General features: G+C 33.8%; 1 long non-coding RNA gene across 1 annotated transcript in view; it reads left to right on the plus strand.

The window, feature by feature from the left end:
• The window catches only part of LOC117064976, a 110,315-nt gene that overhangs the window by 23,850 nt on the left and 63,041 nt on the right, over positions 1–23,424 (plus strand). The window contains exon 2 of the long non-coding RNA XR_004429775.1: positions 8,740–8,748. This is a non-coding gene — a long non-coding RNA (uncharacterized LOC117064976). The remainder of the gene's footprint in view (positions 1–8,739; positions 8,749–23,424) is intronic.

Below are 23,424 nucleotides of genomic sequence, written 5' to 3' on the forward strand. Positions count from 1 at the left end.
TCTGTCTGGAAGGTATAACTGGTCCATGTAAAATGGAGGAGACTAAAAGAGATCGGTGAAGTGTGTGCCTATAAGAGCCACTCATTTTAGTTTTATGACTTAGGAGTCAGAACTATGGTTTTCTCTCTATTTTCTTTTTCTTTGCCTTTTAAAACCAAGCATTTTATAAGTATTAAATAAAGCCATTACAATTCAACTTTGTCGGTGTTGCACCAAACACAGGCTTTTAAATCAGATGTGTTCTCAATTAGGATATCTTCTAAAATTCAGGTAGTTTACAATTTTTAGTTGCTAATATTGTAAAGCAAAGAAGTGACTTCCACACTGTGTGTATGTGTGTCTGTATACATAGATACATCTCCTCATCTATAGTGTGCATATTCACACTCGAAATTCCATGCTTTGCTCTCTTTATGGTTTTGGTCATTGGCAGCAGCAAATATATTTTTATCTTGAAGTAATTGTTCTTTTGACTTCAAATGACACACATCAGGATTAATTAAAAGTTAATTGGCAAGTCTTTCAAATGTTACTTCTATACTTTTAAAAATAATCTATATATGTCAGCTTCAAAATCTTGTAAAGGCAATACAGATAGGTTCTTCTCCTGCCAAATGAATAAGTAAAAATTTCTTCTGTGTCTCAAGAGGCTTTTTTTTTTTTTTTTTTTTTTTTTTTACAGCGTGAGAGCTCATTTTTGAAAGAAGTCTCTTTCTCATTTGCAGATCAGAGGACTATTTTCACTTCTTGTCCATTCTCACATTTGGATAAAACAACTTTGTTTTTGAATGCATGCATAAGCCACCTGGCTTGCTTTTCATCGTCAGTCTAATGGGTGAATGGAATGAGACTGCCAGCAGCTTGAAGCAAATCTAGAAAGGGCTGTTCTGACAATTTCTAAGTCCTGAAAATAGCACACTGCCTTTCTGATAGTGTATTCAATTTATTTAAATGGTTGTGCAGAGGCAAAATCATTTTTCCTTCTGTTGCTCTTTCCATTATTTTCAGCTTCTTTTGCCATTTGACTTGGTTCACTGACTCTAAGATCTCCGTCACCTTCCTAAACACAACTTCAAAAAAATTACTTTGTCAAGGATGAGGCCTTTTATATTTTTTCACTGATCAAATTCAATTGCATATTTAATTATTTATGAAAATATGCATATACAATATAGATATTTTTGCAACTTGGGATATGTTGATAAAAGCAGCACATTGGCCAGTGTAAATTACCCAGATAGGGTGGAACTCAAGCAAAATCCACAGTAATGCTTACAGGCAGACTAATTTGGGGGAAGAAAGAATAAAAAAAAGGATGGGACATCAGTTTCCTCAACCTTTGTAAAGCATTTATCATTTTGAGGTAGAAACAGTAATATGTTTCAGTTTAAGATTGTTAGTTTATACTCTGTACTTTTGAGATTTTTTTTCTTGTTCTTGTTTATTGATAGGTGTCTTAGTTTCAGGAAACATTGAAAGTGACTTAATCAGATACAGTACAAAAGGAGACATTGAAAAATCACTTGGAAAATAAATGGCCTGGAAAAAATGGCAAGGGGAAAGACCATGTAAATCCAGCAGGGAGCACACAGAACATGTTTTGGTCAAAATTATTTACCACATCTATTACTAATAGAGGGCTACAAATTATCTCAAACCAATCCCACAGTTAATGCAAAGAAGAAGATGGCACAGTTAACTAATTTATGACAGTAATAAAATCAAATTAGTTACTTAGGAGAGAAAAAAATTACACCTCTATTAAAACTAACTTCCAGTTAAATGTCAGTAAAATCACTGTTTAAGGGGTTGGTATAATGTGGGCCACACATTCTTTTCTGGTACTGTCAAGAATATTAATTAAATTAGTTAAATAGTTTTATTGCATTTCCTAACATAAGCCAGATAAATATTGGAGTACAGTAATAATAACAAAGAAAACACTATATACCATAACCTTGACTCAGTATTTTTTTTAATATAAAGACCTTCAGTTGATTTTGATTTACAGAAGTGAGAGAAAATATAGAATTCTCTAGTGAAGACTGCTATTTGATTAATCAAAAAATAATTCCCACTAACTCTGATTCTTCTGAATGTTATTTTCTATAAGCATCAGTATCCAGAGGACTCTTTTCAACACCAATCCTTCAGCTTATTGTAACTTGCTTATTTCAAAACCACTGTATGAGAAAACGTACGTCCCAACGGAAATCTCCACAAGTTTATCATTTCTATATTGTACTGGAGGTTCTAGCTAAAACAGGTAGGCAATTAAAAGATAAAAAAACCCAGGCCGGGAGCAGTGACTCATGACGGTAATACCAGCACTTTGGGAGGCCCAGGCGGGCTGATCACGAGGTCAGGAGATCGAGACCATTCTGGCTAACATGGTGAAACCCCGTCTGTACTAAATATATAAACAAACAAACAAAAAAATTAGCCGAGGCTGAGGCAGGAGAATGGCGTGAACCTGGGGGGCGGAGTTTGCAGTGAGCCGATATCATGCCACTGCATCCAGTCTGGGCGACAGAGCGAGACTCCGTCTCAAAATAAATAAATAAATAAAATAAAATAAAAATAATAAAAGACAAAAGAACCCAGATAGATTAAAAAGGAAGAAATCAAACTATATTATTTTGCAGATTACATGATCTTATGTGTAGAAATTATAAGAATTAAATTATTGCAAACACCACAATTTCTTTTGCACCAACCCGGTAATAAATTAGTTCAGAAATATTTTAGGATACAAGGTCAACATACAAAAATCAATTTATATCTATTAATAATGAAAATTTGAAAATAAAATTAATAAATTATTTTTATTTTTATAAAAAAATTGTAAATACGTTTTACAAAGAAGTACAAGACTTGTATACTGAAAGCTATGAAACAGTATTAAAAGTAATCAATATAAAGACATGTCATGTTCACTGCATTATTTTAAAACTGATTTGCAGATTCAACACAATCCCTATCAAAATCCCAGCTTCCTTTATTGCACAAATTGGCAAGTTGATTGAAGAATTTATCTGAAAATGCAAGAGACCCAACATAGCCAAAAATTCTTGAAAATAAAGAAAAATTTGGAGGACTCACATTTCCCAATTTCAAAACTCACTACATAGCTTCAGTAATCAAGATATCATGTTAGTAGCATACTGTACATGGACATTAGCGAAACAGAATTCTGAGTCCAGAAACAACCTCTACATTAATGGTCAGCTGATTTTCAACAATGAATCAAGAAAATTCAATGAAGGAAAGAATAGTCTTTCCAACAAATGGTGCTAGGGCAAATGGAAACTCACGTACAAATGAATAAATACGGAATGGTGCTTCAGAGCATATAAAACATTAACTGAAATAGATTAAACATGTAAATTTAAGAGCTAAAATTACAAAACTGTTAGAAGAAAATATAGACATAATTATTTTTCTTTTTTTATATTTATTTTCTCCATTGTACATACATTTCTTGGATCTTGGATTAGGCAATGGTTTTTAGATATAATATGAAACCACAAGCAATAAACAGTAAAATAAAATAGTATTCACTAAAATTAATAACATTTGTGTTAAACCTGTACCTATAATATATTAAAACTCTCACTACTACAACTAAACAGTAAAAAGACAAATAGCACATTCTTTTTTGTTTTTTTGTTTTTCTGAGATAGAGTCTTGCTGTGTCACCCAGCTGGAGTGCAGTGGCACAATCTCAGCTCACTGCAACCTCTGCCTCCCGGGTTCAAATGATTCTCCCACCTCGGACTCCTCAGTAGCTGGTATTACAGGCACGGACCACCAGGCTTGGCTAATTTTTGTAGTTTTAGTAGAGTTGAGGTTTCACCACGTTGGTCAGGCTGGTCTTGAACTTCTAACTTCAAGTGATCCTTCCACCTCGACCTCCCAAAGTGCTGGGATTACAAATGTGAGCCACCATGCCTGACCACAAATAGCACAATCTTAAAAAATGGACAAAATATTTGAATTGACGTTTCTCCAAAGAATGTATATAAGTGCGCAATAAGCATGAGGAAAAAAGGATCCACCTAATTGGTCAAACCATGAGATACCACTTTCTATGCAATAGGTTACCTAATCAAAAAGATGGAAAGTAAGTGTTGGAGAAGATATGGACAAATTGGAACTCTCATGCATTACTTTGAGACTGCAAAATGGTACAGTCACCTTGGAAAACTGTTTTGAATTACTTCACAAAGTTATATGTAGTGTTAACATGTGATCCATCAATCCTGCTGTTAGGTATAAACTCAAGATAGAAAACATATGTACACACACAAACACACAAAAAGATTCAAAACATCATTAGTCATTATAATCATAAGGTGAAAACAACCCCAAATTTCCATCAATGAATAAACGAAATGTGACTTATTTACGCAACAAAATTGTATTCACCACAAAAAGGAATGGGTTGCTGATACATATTACAAGATTAATGAATCTTAAAAACGTTAGGTTGGCTTTTCCTATTGGTTGTTGTTTATTTTTTGTACTTTTTGTCTTTTCTTTTTACTTTTTCTTTTTTAATTTATTTTTGTACTTTTGAATGCTCTTCCCAGGTTTGCGGTTGCAATGAAACTGAGACTATGCTCATAAGTTCAAAATGTTTGAATCCAAAGCATCTTTAAGATATTACTCATTCGGCCAGGCACAGTGGCTCACGCCTGTAATCCAGGCATTCTGAGAGGCCTAGGCGGGTGGATCACGAAATCAGGAGATGGAGACCATCTTGGCTAACACGGTGAAACCCCGTCTCTATTAAAAATACAAAAAATTAGCCGGGCGTGGTGGCAGGCACCTGTAGTCCGAGCTACTCGGGAGGCTGAGGCAGGAGAATGGTGTGAACCCCGGAGGTGGAGCTTGCAGTGAGCCGAGATCACGCCACTGCAGTCCAGCCTGGGCGACAGAGAGAGACTCCATCTCAAAAAAAAAAAAATATATATATATATATATATATATATATATATATATATATATAATATATACACACACACACATATATATATAATTCAGTCAAGTGCTGTTCACTCTAAAGCAAAAAAAATTAATCCAATTTATTTTATCAGAAATAAGCCATTTTTGGCTCCAAGGTTCTAAATATAATTACTTCTTTCAAAAGGTGGCTCAGAAGGGAAATAGGGACGCTACTTAGGACAGGGCTGAAAGACCCAATTGTATCCTATCAGCAGATCAAAGGTGAGAAACAGTTTGGGAGAGCAGCATGATTTTATGGGAATGATCCAATTTAAGAGTCATTAAACAAAGAGTTTTGCTGCTATGATTTTTTTTTTTTTTTTTTTTTTTTTTGAGGCGGAGTCTTGCTCTATCGCCCAGGCTGGAGTGCAGTGGCCCGATCTCAGCTCACTGCAAGCTCCGCCTCCCGGGTTCCCGCCATTCTCCTGCCTCAGCCTCCCAAGTAGCTGGGACTACAGGCACCCGCCACCTGGCCCGGCTAGTTTTTTGTATTTTTTAGTAGAGACGGGGTTTCACCCGTGTTAGCCAGGATGGTCTCGATCTCCTGACCTCGTGATCCGCCCGTCTCGGCCTCCCAAAGTGCTGGGATTACAGGCTTGAGCCACCGCGCCCGGCCGATTTTTTTAAGTGTAGAAATAAGAAGTGATAACTGTGGTTTGTGATGGATTGGCAAATCAAAAATACAATCAAAGAAGAAAATTTCTCAGGAATATGTGCTGATGAACTCTCTACAGTATATTTTATTTCAATTACCTGGGAATAAATGTAACTAATCTATCTTCGGCAAAGTTTTCCTGTAGGTATCAGTAAATCTTTATTGAGAGACAGGAAAAGATAGAGCACTAAATCTTTATTGAGAGACAGGAAAAGGTAGATAAATATAGCAGAAAATGAATCACCTAAGATTAGTCTATACCATTAATAACAGGATGAAATTTAAAGTCTGTTGCCTATTAGTTCATAGAAGACATACAAGTTATTAAAAATCTTATCCCAATTTCTCCAATAATCCCTTAAAAATCCATTTTAAAATTTGAATCACCATTTTCTGAAAACATTAAACATTTTTCACATCTTTGCCTTTGTTTGACCAACTACCATTATTATCACTTTTATTTTGAAGTCCTATAGACATATAGTAGCCAGTTGATAGTTCCATCTCCATCTCCTGAATTAAAATCCCCTTGTGCTATTGCAAAAAAAAAAAAAAAAAAAAAAAAAAAAAAAAAAAAAAAAAAGCTTCTTCAATGTGCTCTGTGGCTCCATTATAACTTAAATTTAATTCAGTTTCTTCTATAGCTCTTACTGTATAAATGTCTCTGAACTTTTCTCCTCCGTGAATGTCTAACCAGTTTAATTGCATATGGTAGATAAAATCAAACGATATTTATTTAACTAAATTTTACTTTTTTATGATATATGAGATACTGATGGATTTCAAAAGGATAAACTAACTTTCAAATAAACTTAGGCTGAATAAATGAATGGAATATTTTCTTTTAATTAGCTTAACTAGTAAATTTGCATGAGTGACTGTATCTCATTTCTGCTTCCAATTCTATTTGCATTTTGGTTTGTATATTTATTGTGGAAAACAGAAAGGTACTTGTTCCAGGAAATTTTGGCTGGTCAACCTGATGTCCAGAAATGTTCTGCTACACATTTGGCTCTTTCATTAATTTTAATAGCTTCTTGTAGGTCTTGAGCTTAATTGTAAGGTTGTTCTTGGTGTAATAACTGTCTTATGACAACAATTTATTATTTAAATATTTTAACTATGGAGAATGTAAACAATAAATAGAAAAAAAATTGGCCCCGTAACTGAGAATATCTTCTGTTAGAGTGGCATTTTGCTTCTCTCTGTTTTAAATCAGCCATACCTTGGACACAAAAGGATGCAGTTAGGTTTACCAGGGTCTACTTCTTTGAGAAAACAGGTTGTGAATAACTGTGGCAAAATAATAATCTGCCATCACATTTTAAAAATACAATGAAAAAGAAATATCAGGTTTTTGATTGTTTTGATTATTAAGATGTTTAAAATCTTGTATTTGAGATCCTTATCTTTTAACCTGTGTTGACATTTTGGGTGCTTTAAAATAGATCACATACATTCAGTGGTATTTCAATAAAAATAATTATTATCATAGGAAACTGACATCTTTAATTATTATCTTAAGTTATTTTTCTGCTTATAAACCTATGAATATTTATTAAAGACAATTATCAATTTGATCAAGTATTTTAAATGACTTTTTACATAAGTACTCTAACAAAAGATGACATTTATTTTTTTCATAGCCTTCTACCTATTGTATAATTATCTTTTTCAAATTCTATTTTGTTTCTCAATTTCCCCCCTTCAGTGTCTACATCCCACTCTTATGGCAATATGACATTTTTGTAAGAAATGTGTGAAAATTTGCAAGTGCAAGGAAAGGTACAATAAAATCTAACAAATAATCAAAGCCCAGCTGCACTTCATGTTTAAACTGCTTTGCACTGCTCAATAAGAAGCTTTTGGTGAAACTCTGATAAAACCCTTCTGTCACCCTCATCAATTTTATTCATATTTCCCTAGCTCTCAGCTATAGATTATAGGGGAGTTTGTTGGAAACCAAATGACTGAAGTATGCTTGGTAATGGTTGGTTCATTCCCTTTTTCTTCATCTCTTCTACAATTCATGAAGTGCCTTTTGAATTTTGTAAAGCAGTTTTTAGATCAGTTGGAAGTCAGCAAAAATTTAGCATTAATGAGTTCATTTCCACAAAAATTGGCTTATTACCATGCAGGCTTCCAGTGTTATATGGTTGTGGTTTTATAGTCATTTCTTTTATTCATTTATAAAGATATTATCTTACCTGCCACATGTGCAAATAATGAGGCCAGTAAAACATCCACTTTTTAAAAAGTAATTGCAAGTAAGAAAAATATAACTTCAATAACTTATAGTAACTGAATTAAGTAAAAAAAAGTATATAAAAAATTACACATGATCACTGAGAAATTGTATTAACCTTATTATTTTATAAAATAAATATAGTGATTATTCTATCAATAATAAAATATCAAATAAGGTTTTATGTAAAAAAGAAATTTTACATCATTATAATTTAATTGAAGGAAGATTATAAGTGAATACAAGTACATTTAAGAAAAGTATATAAGAAAGTTATGTATACAACATATATTTAAAATGCAGATATCTGCAAACAAATTTTATATAAAAAATCATTTAGAGCAGCAACTATCAATATTATATAATTTACTAGTTGATTTTCTAATGTATATGTCTATCATGACTTCTAAAAGTGATATTAACTGCATATTCCTTCCCAGTTTTCTCTTAGTTCATTATCTTTCCTTGATGCATTAATATCTAAAAATAATATAAAATAAATATCTAAAATATCTAAAAATAATATAAAATAAATTTTTTATCTTTAAGACAAAAGAAAATTTGACAAGGGTTGTGAAAGGCCTATATAGGGAAAATTATGAAATACTTCTGATTAGAACTAAAGACGACATAAATAAATGAAGTGTTATACTGTAGTGATGTGTCGGAAGTTCAGTATCATTAAGATACCTATTACCTCCATATGATTCTATAAATTTAAAATAATCTCAATCAAAATCCCTTCAGGCTTTTTGGGATCAGTTGACAAACTCATTATAACGCTCATATGGAAATAGAAAGGATCTAGAATAGCCAAAACAACTTTCAAAAGCAAAACCAAGTTGGAAGATTAATCTTGTCTTTATTTCAACACTTATGGTAAAACTACAGTAATCAAGACAATGTGGTATTTGTGTAAATATCAATAAATGATTATTAGAACAGAATAGAGAATCCAGAAGCAGACTAAATCATATCGGGGCAAATAATCTTTACTCAGATATGAAGCCAATGCAGCAGAGAGAGCACAGTGTTTTCAAAAAGTGATACTGGGATACTTAGGTATTCAACTTCAATGCATACCTCACAACTGATACAAACATTAATTCATAATGAGAAACTGACCTAAACGAAAAATTTAAATATTTAACACACTTAGAAGAAAACAAAAAAGAAAACCTTTGTGAATGGGTTTGATGATTAATTGCATGTGTGAACCTGACTGGGTCACAGAGTGCCCAGGTTAAACATTATTTCTGGTGTGTCTGTGAGAGTGCTTCCAGATGAAAGTAGCATTTCAACTGGCGGACTCAGTCAAGTAGACAACCTTCCCCATGGGGGTGGGCATCATCCAGTCTGTTGAGGGCTTGAATAGAACAGAATGGTGAAGGAAGGGAGAATTATCTCTCTCTACCTGCTTGAGTTGGGACATCCATCTTCTCCTGCTATTGGGCTGGGATTTACATCATCAGTTCCTGGGCTTTGGGAGTGGGACTGGAATTACACCACTGGTTTTTCTGGATCTCTGTAATGAATCTTTTATTTACCAGAATTAGGCAAACATTTTCCTAAATATGACACCAAAGTTTTTAAATGCCACTGTTCAAAGACACTGTTAAAAAATAAAAATAGAATAAAAGACTAAGAAAATCTTTACAAATAATATCTGAAAAATGAATATATATTTTACACATATTCTCAAAACTCAATAATGATAAGAAACAAGTAATTCAATTTCTAATAATGGCATAGATTTCAACAGACACTTCACCAAAATGATACCTGGACAGCAAATAAACACATCAAATGAAACTACATCATTAAGCATTAGATAAAGTAAATTAAAAGTCTAATGAGGTTTCACAACATATGTATGGAAATGGCTAAGAAAAGACTGGTCATACTATGTGTTTGCAAAGATATAAAATTACTAGGGCTACACTATACTGATAGTATTAATGAAATACGATACATGCACTTTGGAAAATAGTTTGGCAGTTTCTAAAGCAGTAAAATATATATCTAACTATTCACATATGATCCAGCCATCCAGTCCCTAGGTATTTGCCTAAGAGAAATTAAATCATGTATGCATACAAAGACTTGTAATAAATATTAATAGCAGCTTTATACATAACAAACAAACATTCGAAACCATCTAAATGTTCATCAATAGATGAATGAATAAACAAATCATGGTACATCCACACAATAGAACACTACTCAGCAATAAAATAATGAATTATTGATACAGGCTTCAACCTGGTTGAAACTCAAAATAAATATATGGAGAGCACGATCTACCATCAACTTCATAACTTCCTGTAGATTTTGGCCCATTTTCTGTGATCAGTGAGACATTTCACAGAGGGTTCCATCTATTATGACTTTTCTCTTTTCTAAAGAGAGAAGACACATCGGTGTTCCTGGGAGCTACCGGTGAGGTGTGACTCTTCCAAACTTACTAGATCAATTGTTTACTGGTATTTGTTTAAAATCAAAGGTATAAATATCATCCAAGCTCCTGACAAGATTCATGTTCTCTTGTGTAGAGAGATTCTCAGTTTCTATTTGCAGTGAGTTCCTTGACAAATTCTGATTTGGGAAGAGACAGAGAAATGACAACTAGCCTTAAGAGACAGACAAAGAGGAGGCTTACGCTTCTATTCCCAGCACTTTGGGAGGCCGAGAAGGGCGGACCACGAGGTCAGGAGATCGAGACCATGGTGAAACCCCGTTTCTACTAAAAATACAAACAGCCGGGCGTGGTGGCGGGCGCCTGTAGTCCCAGCTACTCGGAGAGGCGGAGGCAGGAGAATGGCGTAAACCCGGGAGGCTGAGCTTGCAGTGAGCCGAGATCGCTCCACTGCACTCCAGCCTGGGCTACACAGTGAGACTCCGTCTCGAAAGAAAAAAAAAAAGAGAGAGAGAGAGAGAACTATAAAGATGAAATAAGACGGAAGTCTTTCCTGCAAAAGTCAATTGGATATCATAAACTGGAAATGCACAAATAATCTAAATTGTCCATATGATGGTATAAGGGAGTTAAATAATAGTGGGATTCTTTGTGTTCAGAAACACAAAAACTGTCAGCAGATCACATAGGGAGAAGCACTGCACAGGCTCTGAAAATTAAGGACCCTTTTAATGACTTTAGGTAAGTTCCTTAACTCTGAACCTTGATTGTGTCATAAGTATGAAATATAATTGTAACTATTCAAAGGGTGATTATAAAGATTAAATAGGCCGGGCGCGGTGGCTCAAGCCTGTAACCCCAGCACTTTGGGAGGCCGAGAAGGGCGGATCACGAGGTCAGGAGATCGAGACCATCCTGGCTAACACGGAGAAACCCCGTCTCTACTAAAAAAAATACAAAAACAAGCCGGGCGAGGTGGCGGGCGCCTGTAGTCCCAGCTACTCGGGAGGCTGAGGCCGGAGAATGGCGTAAACCCGGGAGGCGGAGCTTGCAGTGAGCTGAGATCCGGCCACTGCACTCCAGTCCGGGCCACAGAGCGAGACTCTGCCTCAAAAAAAAAAAAAAAGATTAAATAGAGTAACTGTTATACACTGCCTAGAATAGAAAGAGTACTTCATAAACGTCGATTTATTTTAAAGCACATCTTATATAGTAAATATAAAATTACTAGAAAATTCGTATTTGTATTATTAAGTAAAAGAAACATTTTTAAAAGTACATAGTAATGCACATTAAGCTGTACTTTTAATAAATAACTTGTTTTGGTGGAAATTTGTCGCCTTAGTAGGCAACTGAATAAACCCCTTTTAGTGAGAAATAAGGATTTCAATATCGTGGACTATCTTTTAGCCAGTAAAAAAAATTCAAGTAATGCCATGTGAATTTTATAACAATATATGACACAATTTCTTTGAGTCATAAACATTAGTCCTCAACGGATTCTATGTTTATATTTTACATGATAAAAGTTGAGTTTTTATACTCTATTACACAACAAGAGTAAATTGTTGAGGGAAAAATTTCACAGCTATTTCACTAAACGCAAACAAAACATGAAACCAGTTTAAAGTATTCATTATTATGAAGTTTTGTTAATGACTTGCAAAATTATTTTATTGAGTATTATATAAGATTTTTTACTATGTAACAATTGTTTAGGCATATATTGGGATTTACTGTCCACTTACATAAGGTAGCGGCCACTTCACTTGCCTGGAAGAGATTATCAAAGTTTTACTAATTTGTTTGATAATCACTTGTTTTACGCACATAAACTTCTTATATTGCAAAACATTTTATAGCAATAGCAGTCTAAAAAGCTTCGTTTTCCAACGGGTTGTAGATGGTCATTTGGACAAGATACCCTTAGAGAAATGTGCTGAAGAGAATTTGTTTAAAAACACACCTTCAATAGTTAGTACCCATTTCTCAGTGAGTTACTCCAGATTCCAGCATATCTCAGGAGAAAACAAAAGGAAAATATACTCCCTTAACTATTTTCTAGGAAAAAAGTTCCATACCTTATTTTAATTTCAGTTATAAGACAAACAAATAACTAATGTTTCTAGTTCTGCATATAAATTATTATAAATAATTATTCCTTTTCATGTTTCAGCTTTTTTGGCACATATTTAATCACACCTTCTCCTATACTTGTTTTTCTCCATTCTTTTTTGTTAATTTTTATTTTTAAAAAAATCTTTTTTAAGGCACATTTTACAAGAAATAAAACACTCTGTTAGTGTATCCTAGGAGGTTTGAACAAATGTATTCATGTATGTTAACAATCAAGAAAAGAGTACATTACTGTCATTTCCATATGTGTCACCTTGTAGTTGAAGTTCAGAACACACACACCACTTCTAAATATGCCACTTTGGCATAAGAATTATTTTGAATTAAAGGCATTTAACAAACAGCAGGTGCAAGAAGAATCACTCTGACCTTCCTTCCATTTCTTAAAAGGAGGCGATGAAATTTCCATGTGAAAGACGTCTTCCATATACCAAAAGGAAAATAACATTCTTATCATCAAGGACAGGGAGTTAAGGACAAGAGAAATCTTGACAAACAACCCTTATCTTCCTAGTCACTTCTTTACCCAATTAACTACCCTAGACCGAGTCTCATTTGCTTTATCACCTTTTCACAACTTGCTTTCTTTTGTCCAAGTCAGTATACAACTCTTTGATTCTAAGTACTTCCTTGGGTCTTCATTTCTTTATAAAGGCTTCAGTGCCACAACTTGTATTAAATCAACTTATATGCTTTTCTCCAGTCCATTTGTCTTGTGTCAATTTTAATTCTCAGATTCAGTCAAAAACAAAACAAAAGAAAGAAACAAACAAACAAAAACTCTAGGAGAGTAAAGTTTTGCCTACTCTACATAGTCACTCTACATTCGCCACCACTGATCTACTTTCTGTCACTATTAGATTTCACTTTTCCTATAATTTCAAATAAGCAAAATTATGCAAAATATATTTGTTTATGATATTTTTCACTCAGCATGTTTCAGATATTTACCTCTTTATGTTTTTTTGCATAAAAAACATTTTTTAGCACTAACTAGTATACAAATAGATGAATATATGAAATCATGCATATCCAGTTATCTGCATAACTTGGGTTTATTTATGTTTTTGCCTTTTCTGAGTAACACTGCTATGAACCTTCCTACATAAGTATTTTTTGTGGACATATGCTTTCATTTTTCTTTACATAATACCTTAAAATGAGATTGTTGTTACTGTAAACGTGTGCTTAACTTTGCCAAAACGTGCCGAATGGTTCTACTAAAGTGGTACCATTTTATGCTCTCAACTGCAATATATGAGCTCAAATCAATTCTTATCCTGGACAGTGTCTGGTGTTGCTATTCCTTTTAATTTTAACCATTACAGTAAATAAGTAATGGTAGTTCCTTGTTGTTTTATTTTGCATTTCCTTGATAAATAATGATAGTGAGCTGCTTTGTGTGCATATATTGACCATGTATGTCATATTTTATGAAATATCTGCCTAAATCTTTGGTCCAAATTCTATGCTATTGCCTTCTTTTTATTAAGTTGTGTTATTTAAATTTTCTGGATCAGATCACTATGTCAGATATAAGGATGGCAAATGTTTTCTTCCAAATAGTGGCTTGCATTTTTACATTTTTGATGGTATAAATACATTGATATCTAAATGTAATGATATAATTTAAAAGCATTTTTAAAATTTTATGGTCAAACTTGGTGATTTGGAATCCTAAGTAAAATGTATTTGCTTATTACATTGTTGCAAATATTTTTCTTTTGATTTCTACTGGAGCACGTTTTTGTGCATTTGGTTGGTCAAGAATTATGTATTTTTAAAAATTGGTGGTGCTGAGTTGTTATTGTCTGCTATAAAATAAACTGATATTCAGTGTTTATTTGTTTATAGTTTTTCAACTATATTTGTTTATCAAACTATTTGTTTATAGTTTGATAATTTTTACAAATACATAAGTCCACATACCCACCACCACAACCAAGAGATATAACTACTACTGATTGTCCCCAAAAGTTATCTTGTTCCCTTTTGCAGCATCCCCCAACACCACTATCCTCAGGCAAGAAATGATCTGCTTTCTATTTCTCTAAATTTCATAAACCTTTTCTAAAAATCCACATAAACAGAATTGTAGGATCTGTGATTGCTTCAAAATCTTCTTGTTCAGTGGTATGGCTTAGAGATTCCACCACATCAATATTTGTATCAGTAATTCATTTTTTAAAGAATTAGTTTATTTTTAATTGACAAATTAAAATCATATATATTTATGGTGAGGAGTTTATAATATTTTATTGCAGAGTAGTACTCCATTACATGGATATATTACCACTTGCATGCTAATGATCATTTAAGTTTTCAACTTGGCTTTTGTGAATAAAGCTTCTGTGAACATTTGTGTACATTATTTTATATGCCCAAAAGTTTTCCCCTGCTTAGCATCTTTTTGATGAATAACTCAGAGGAAAATTTCTGAGTTGCATGGTAAGGGTATATTTAATGTATAAGAAACTACCAAAGAGTTTCTCAAAAGGGTTGGACTGGGTAGAGCTAGTTCCAGAGATCTGGGTGCAGATTGCAAGGGGATGCTGACTTGGTACATATGCTTGCCTCACTACTCAGAAAAAGGGTGCTCCTTCTCTGATATATGTTTTGCTGTTCATTTTATTTAGCTTTGATATTTGAAGCCCCTAGATCTTGATTCAAAATGCATTAGCCTCTTATTTTTCCAACTCTTTCATAGAATTTTCATCATTTTAAGCCTGGTTAACTTTTTACAGACGCAGAGAGCTTTTTTAAAAATGTTCTTTCATTTTATTAGTCTATCTGGAAGGGTTTCAAAAGATATTCATTTATACTGTTAGAAAAACTACCATTAATTTTCAGAGAAAAAAAAACATTATTTCCTGCCATTTCTATTTTCTAAAAAAAAAATTGTGTGTGATTTGTCACGTTTCTTCATCAAATGTTTTATAAAATTCACCAATGTAGCCATCTGTGCCTAGAGTTTGCTTTGTGGTAAAATGTTTAATTATGAATTCAATTTTTAAAGTGATTACAAGAGTATTCAAATTTCCTGTTTCTTAAGTCAGCACTGCATTAAAATTTTTCCTCACACATCTTTATTATTCTTTCAATGTTTGAAGTATGTATGGTCCTGTCTTTAATTCCCAGTCTTGGTAATTTGGGGAAACGGCATTGTTTTCTTTTTTTAAAGCTTTTGTAGATTATTTTGGCAAGAAGTCAAATTCCTTGAGGTTTTTTTTTTTTTTTTTTTTTGGAATCTTTCAATGCTTTGTGGTCATTGTGTGTTAATTCGTGTTTAAAACAATTGAGTTAGATAGAAGTATGCCCCCACCCCCACTCCTCTACAGACTGTTCTAGATTAATTCCCATAACCTATGAATATGCTATAGTACATGGAAAGAGGAAGGTTGAGGGTAACATTTGTGGGTGCAATTATGGTTGATAATTAATTGACCTTCCAATAAGAAGAGTATCCTTATCAAGTAGGCCCAATTAAATCATAATAGTTTGTTAAAGTAAAACAGGGAGGCAGAAAAGATGGTCGGTGTCAGAGTGATGATGTGAGGAAGATATGAGATGTGAGACTCAACTGGTCATTGTTGGCTTTGAGGATGGAAGAGAATCATGAGCCCAGGAATGCAAACTGCCTCTTGATGCTTGAAAATGAAAAAAATGATTTCTCCCCTAGAGCCTCCAGAAAGAAATGCAGTTTCACACCTTGATTTTAGGACAGTGAGACCCATTTTAGACTTTTGATCTCTACAACTGTAAGACAGCATATTTGTGCTATTTTTAGCTACTAAATTTGTGGCAATTTTTTATGGCAGCAGAAGAAAACTAATGCAAAGTCTTCACTGTAGTTTTAGATGAGGACTACTGTTCGAGCATGACAATTCTTATGCCTCTATTGAAGACGCTGGGTGTTCAACACCGTTTCTCCACTCTCATGGATTGTAAATCAAGCATCTCCCATCCTACATGTCTTCCGATAATTTTTCAGATATAAGCTCCCAAATAGTTGTTCTTACACAGCCAGTTATTCTTAATGGGTAGTTATCCAAAGAATCAAGTTGTCCCTGTGCAAATAGCAGGGAACCTTTATGCTGGGCACCTCTCTGCCCTCTGGTACTCTGCCTCAGTCTCTTGGAATTTCAGTTGGTAGGCTGAAGGCCCCAATATTCTGCTTGAGTGACTCATTCTTTTGCCACAATTCAGAAAGTGTCCCAAAAGAGAGAGCTGAGGAAAATCATACCATGTGTCTCATTTGTTTTCTTTCTTTCTTTCAGAGATAACATTTCTCAGCTTCCAGCTGCCAAAATTGTAAAACACACTTGTTTTATATATACACCTTGCCCAATTTTTCTACTTCATTCTAGTTCTAGGCCATTTCTGGTACTAGTTTCTCTGCCACAGCCAGATGTGAAAGAAGAAACTTCATGTATGATGGATTGAAACTCATGTATGTAAGTGTCTGTTTTCTTCACAATTCCATTCTGTTGTGTTTGTGTGCATTAATTTCAGAAATTTGTTTGCTTGCTGTTTAGTCCCTGTTTAACATCTCACTTATTCACATTCATATTTACATTCAAATTCATATTAATTCTGACTTTTAAAAGATTTTTTTCATATGTGCCTTCATTCATTTTTTTCATTCACTTTTTCAGGCACATAAACATATAGTCTAAGTACTTTGCTAAACTTAACAAAGAGAAACTTCAAAGCTTAATGTAATTTTCACATCATGCCTGAAGTGACTAGCCAGATTTCCAGATAGGTTGCCATAACCTATACTCAGGCTAGACAGCAACAGATTTTAAGCTTCCGGGATAAAACCTAGAGAATCGCCTGAAAATCTCCAGAAAAATATTTACAAATTACATTTTTCTCAGTCTTTCTTTGTCACCACCAGCTTGTAGAAGGATAAATAACAAACATATTTAGGAGAATAAAAGAATTATATATCCATGCTTCCTGTTACAATCTCCTTTGCTTGTATACCAAAGAGAAATTAGGACAATTACTACTTACTTTTCTACTTCATGCCTTATACTATAGCCAACATAAATCTTAAAAATTTGCCTATAAGTGTCTTTTAAAATTAAATATACAATTGTGCACCAGTGAATTATTCTTTGTCACAAAATTTAAATAATTAAATTGATAGCCAGTAAATGTATCAATTTGTTTGGCTGAGTTCAAAATTTGAAGTAGCAGTCTGTAGCAAATCTTTCAGCTTTATGTAGTGCTCCTTCAGTAAGGTATAAGAATATAGGCCGGGCGCGGTGCCTCAAGCCTGTAATCCCAGCACTTTGGGAGGCCGAGACGGGCGGATCACGAGATCAGGAAATCGAGACCATCCTGGCTAACCCGGTGAAACCCCGTCTCTACTAAAAAATACAAAAATCTAGCCGGGCGAGGTGGCGGGCGCCTGTAGTCCCAGCTACTCGGGAAGCTGAGGCAGGAGAATGGCGTAAACCCAGGAGGCGGAGCTTGCAGTGAGCTGAGATCGCTCCACTGCACTCCAGCCTGGGCAACAGAGCGAAACTCCGTCTCAAAAAAAAAAAGAATATAAATGGTTTATTCTGAGAATCTAACACTAATATTATTATTAGCTCATTCAATGTGTGAATACAGGAGTTTGCTTTAATGACTTCAAAATAATGTAAATATAATTTCTATCATACATAATTCATTAACAATGGTTTTTATGACTGATTTCATCATTATGTAGAAAAGCTGCAATAGAATATTGTGAATTCAGGACCTCCTGAGAAAATTGGTCATAAATTTATTATTTTAAAATATATGAGCCATGATTATATATATATATATTGTGTATATATATATATATACACACACACATACATATTATTGGACAGGCATGGTGGCTCATGTCTGTAATCTCAGCACTTTGGGAGACTAAGATGAGTAGATCACTTGAGGTCAGGACTTCAAGACCAGCCTGGCCAGCGTGGTAAAACCCCATCTGTATTAGTCTGTTTTCACTCTGGTGATAAAGACATACCTGAGATGGCAATTTAGAAAGGAAAGAGGTTTAATTGGACTTAGAGTTTCACATGGTTGGAGAAACTGCACAGTCATGGCAGAAGGCAAAGAGGAGCAAGTCACATCTTACATAAAAGGCAACAGGAAAAGAGAGAGATTATGTATGAATACTCTGCCTTATAAAGCCATCAGATCTTGTGAGAATTATTCACTATCATGAGAACAGTGAAGGAAAGACCCTCCCCTGTAATTCAGTCATCTTCCTCCGGGTTCCTGCCACAACATGTGGGAATTCAAAATGAGATTTTGCTGGGGACACAGCCAGACCATATCACCGTATATACCAAAAATTCACAAATAAGCCGGGTGTGGTGGCAGGTGCCTGTAATCCCAGCTACTTGGGAGGCTAAGGTAGGAGAACTACTTAAATCCCAGAGGCAGAGGTTGCAGTGAGCCAAGATTGCACCACTGAACTCCAGCCTGGGTGACAAAATATATATATATATATATATATTATATATATATATATACACACACACACACACACACACACACTTGCTTGATGTATATATTTGAAGCATCCCAACACTGTGTATCACTCAACCTGGGCATAAGTCATTTTCTCATAAATATATTTTCTACGTTAAAGTACTTCTGCAAAAAAAAATCAGAAATATGGATAATTATGTTTATTAATGTAGAATGTATTCTATAATGAAATTGATGAGCTTTTTGTTGTGACTTCCCTACAAGAAAACAGCATTGGTAATTTTCTGAAACTTAGTACGATTCACAAATACTAGTCTCCTAGAAAGTTCCCCCATTGTATGTGGTAAAAAATGACTAATTAAGTTTATATTTACTTCTGCATATGTGTCTGGATTTGTCATATTTAATATTTATAATAGCCCTACAATCCATGATAAAATATGCCATAGAAAATACATACAGCAACGTCAAAATCTAAGATGACTGATATACACGGCAGAGCTCTTATTTTTTTTTTTTTTACCCTTTTTCTAATCCTAATTTGTAATCCACACGTGTCCACAGAGGAACCTGATGGAACTTGATTGGATCATGGGAGCAGTTTCCCCAATGCTGTTCTCATGACAGTGAGTGAGTTTTCACAAAATCTGATGGTTCAAAAGTGTTTTGCAGTTTCCCCTCGCCCTTCTGCTGCCATGTAAGACGGCCTTGCTTCCCTGTCACCTTCTGCCATAATTTTAAGTTTCCCAAGGCCTCCCCAGCCATGCAGAACTGTGGGTCCTAACTGTCTTTTGTTTACAAATCACCCAGTCTCTGGTAGTTCTTTACAGCAGTGTGAAAACAGGCTAACAGAGGCCGTTTGTAAATTCTAGGCCTTTGTCCTGTTCCAGGCACAGAATCTTATTCTATAGGAGTTCTAGGGAGTGATTCACTTGGTAAAGAATAATTGGGCCTAATTATTGCTGAGAATCTTTCCTAAGTAACATAAAGGGAAGTGTGGGATGGGTTTTTATTTGTTGTTGTTTGTTTCTTTTCCTGTTTTTGGCAATTTCTTTTTATGTTTCTGAGGAAGCCAAATGGAAGTATTCCCTTTTTTAACTGGAAATGCTTTTATATGGGTAGATGCAGTTGTCAGCATATGATGATTATCACTACTGATGTCTAGACAGGGGGGTAGGTGCATCACTTCACAAAGATTAGCTGTGTGGCACTGTGTAACTTCTGAGTTAACTGTGTAACTATGCAGCTTCTGCCTTCATTGTTTCAGAGTATTTTAATGAGTTTTCTATCATTCACTGAAGGTTATTAATTATGTAAATTTTAGCATATTACATTAATAGAAATATATGAATCTCCTATTAATAATATACATTTCCAGCAATAATAGAATTATTTACTAGCTGTTATTTATTCATTACATAGAAGAGTAGGAAATCTTAAAATGTTGATATCTAATATTATTGTCATAGAAAATATTTAGTGAGAAGGCATAAATCAAAACCACAAAACATATATGCCTTATTCCCATAAGTATACAATTACAGTTTCTCTTTCTTCTCTCTGTTTCACTGTCTCTTTCTCTCCCATCTGGTATGTTTCCTCAACTGATATGTATTTGATATCATCTTAAAGCCAGAAGTTTATACAAATCTAAATTTCTCTCTAAAATAAAACTACATAAAAACTGAGCATGCTGAATAATAGTTCCATTGTCTTAATTAAATTTCACTAAATTAAAATATTCACAGTGTGTTTGAAATAAACACTTAAAACATACTCTATTTTAAAAAATCATTCATGCTTACTGTTAAACACCGTAATGTATCATCATTTTTATATCACAGAAGCAGAGACAGAGCATTTTTGTTGTTGATGTAAAGAAATGTTCAATTCTGTGAGAAATAATTATGTCAAAAGTAATTATCTGGGTGTCTGTACATTATTAACAACAGGTTTAATATTTATTAAATATTAAAATTATCTTTTAAATATGTGATTACCTATAATTAAATAAGAAACACAATACAACTTTCTGTTAAAGTTATACTTCCTTATAAGAATATTAATGAAGAAAAACTGGCTTTCAATATTTAATAATCTATCTCTATAATTTAAAATTCACACACAATTAAAAAATATGTTTAAAAGTTTATTCAGAATACAATGAGTATTTTCCAACCAAACAAAAGATTTGAAGTTATTTGTTACCATTTCTCGGTAAAATTCAAAATATGACATTTTTTTTTTACCCTTTAGACTATATATATATATATGTATATATATATATTCTTCCTATTAGAAGATATATAACTGTCTTTATATTTCAGTTAAATAAATAGGGTTGTGTTTGCATGCAATCAGTTAATTATAATAATAACAAAGACCACTTTGACTACTTATGTTAAAATGGGATTTAGTAGACTTTGTAAGTTCTTTTCTATTATTATTTTCATTAATTTTCACTGTGCTCAGCAGTATTGATACTGATTTGCATTCCAAAAGATAGTTTCAAATGGTATCATGCATTTAACTTGAAACATAAAAGCTAAGAAATTCAAAGTATTCAAAGTTAAGCTCATTTTTGATTTTGTTATAATCCCATTAAAACTGGGCTATTATTTTTAATTTGCATATTTTTCATTTATAATGCCCCCAATAGGTTTGGCCTTAATGCTCAAAGAGACAGAATAAATGCTTTAAGAATCAAGATTTTAGGGACTTTGTAGAACCCTGTCTCCATCTGTGACTCTCTTTACCCTAGCTTACTTTAAACTGTATTTACTTTGAAAAAACAATGCTTCTTTCATTCAATAATATTCAATGTCTATCTACTAGGTGTGGCACTTAGTTTGTTCTTGGAAATTCATAGAAAAAAATTCATAATATCTTGCCAGAAAAATTCTTACAGTGTAACGAGAAAGGCAAAAAGTGACCTCAAGAGTTAAATTTCTAGTCATAAGTACTTTGAAAAAGATACTACTTGTAAGATGTCCGGAGAAATGACATCTAAGTTAGACTGGGGACACGTGAAGTGAATATATTTTGAAAGTTTCTTGGAGAAGAAAAATTGACTCAAAAAGAAATAGTGAAGCAAAAGAACTTCCAGTTACAGAAACTCACCTTGCCTTCTGATAGATTCCTTTCCCCTCTGGTGTTCTCTCTGCAGAAGTAACCTCCAAATGAAGGTGCTGAGTAGTGTATGGTTTCTATTATTTTGAGCAAAATAATTTTAACATTGTCCTCAGTTTGAGTAACTTTTAGACACTGACTCTAGGCTTCTAGCCTCCCTTCCCTTAGAGCATTTACTTAAGAAAACTTTTAAATGCAAATTCTTTCCCTGCCCCTTTGAGATGTAAATCTTCTCCTAGCCTTTGGCCAGTTTAATTACCAGCTAATACCTTTCTCAAGAACCTGGGAGCCATCCTTTTGAAATTAATCATCCAGAAAGATAGTGCCTTATCTTCCAGTCTCTCTGTAGAAGACTAATTTCACCAATAAGCACCAATTAGCAAACACGGAAGTCCTAATCACATTGACTAACTTCTCTATTAGTACCATCCAGTATTTTTCCACTAGATCACCCCAGGACTTGAACATTTTCTTGACTCTTGTTTCAGCAGAGTTAGATTCAATCTCTTTTCTCTATTGAAATAGTTGTGAATAAAGTCTCCCTTGCCTGTTGAACTGTTGGGTGCAATTTTTCTTTAGGAGTTCCAAAGTATAATTTCCTCATGAACTAACTTTGGAGTAAACTGCATGGAGTCACTCATAATGAGAGAAATAACGTATATTTATACAATGGATTTTGCAGCTTATTGTTATTTTTGCTTCCATAAGAAGTAATGAGCATCTTGGTAGCAGAAAAGAAAAAGTAAAATGTAAAATATGCATTAAGATTCTCATCTAACTTTTCAGAAATGTTAACCTAAATGTGCAACATTGATAATAATCTTAATGATGTGCAAGACTGGTGTCTTACTTCTTTTTGTGTTGCTATAACTGAATTCTTGAGACTGGGTAATTCATTAAAAAACGATAAATGTTACTTCTTGTGGTTCTGGAGCCTGGAAAGTTCGAGATCAAGGTGACACATCTGATGAGGCCTTATTCCAATATCATCCCATGGTAAGCGGTATCACATTGTGAGGCAGAGCAAGAGTCCTAGCTCAGGTCTCTCTTTCCCTTTATTTACAAAGCCACCAGTCCCAACGTGGGGCCCCCACCCTGATGACCTTACATAATTCTAATTACCTCCCTAAGAATCCTCCACTTAATACTAATGAAGATGAAATTTCAACATAATATTTGCAGGAAACATCCAAACCACAGCAACTGGTATGTAATTTATGGAAATCACTGAAAGTGCTATCAGTCCATTTTCTGTGCTATAAAACATCAACATTTTCCATAGAGAGATAAAATTTATTCAATGTGGTAATGACAGTGTAGATTCATAACCTCTGATAAGGAAAACTATCT

Source organism: Trachypithecus francoisi, unplaced genomic scaffold (assembly GCF_009764315.1).
Source record: "Trachypithecus francoisi isolate TF-2019V2 unplaced genomic scaffold, Tfra_2.0 Lachesis_group2, whole genome shotgun sequence".
In the NCBI taxonomy this organism is placed as follows: Eukaryota; Metazoa; Chordata; class Mammalia; order Primates; family Cercopithecidae; genus Trachypithecus; species Trachypithecus francoisi.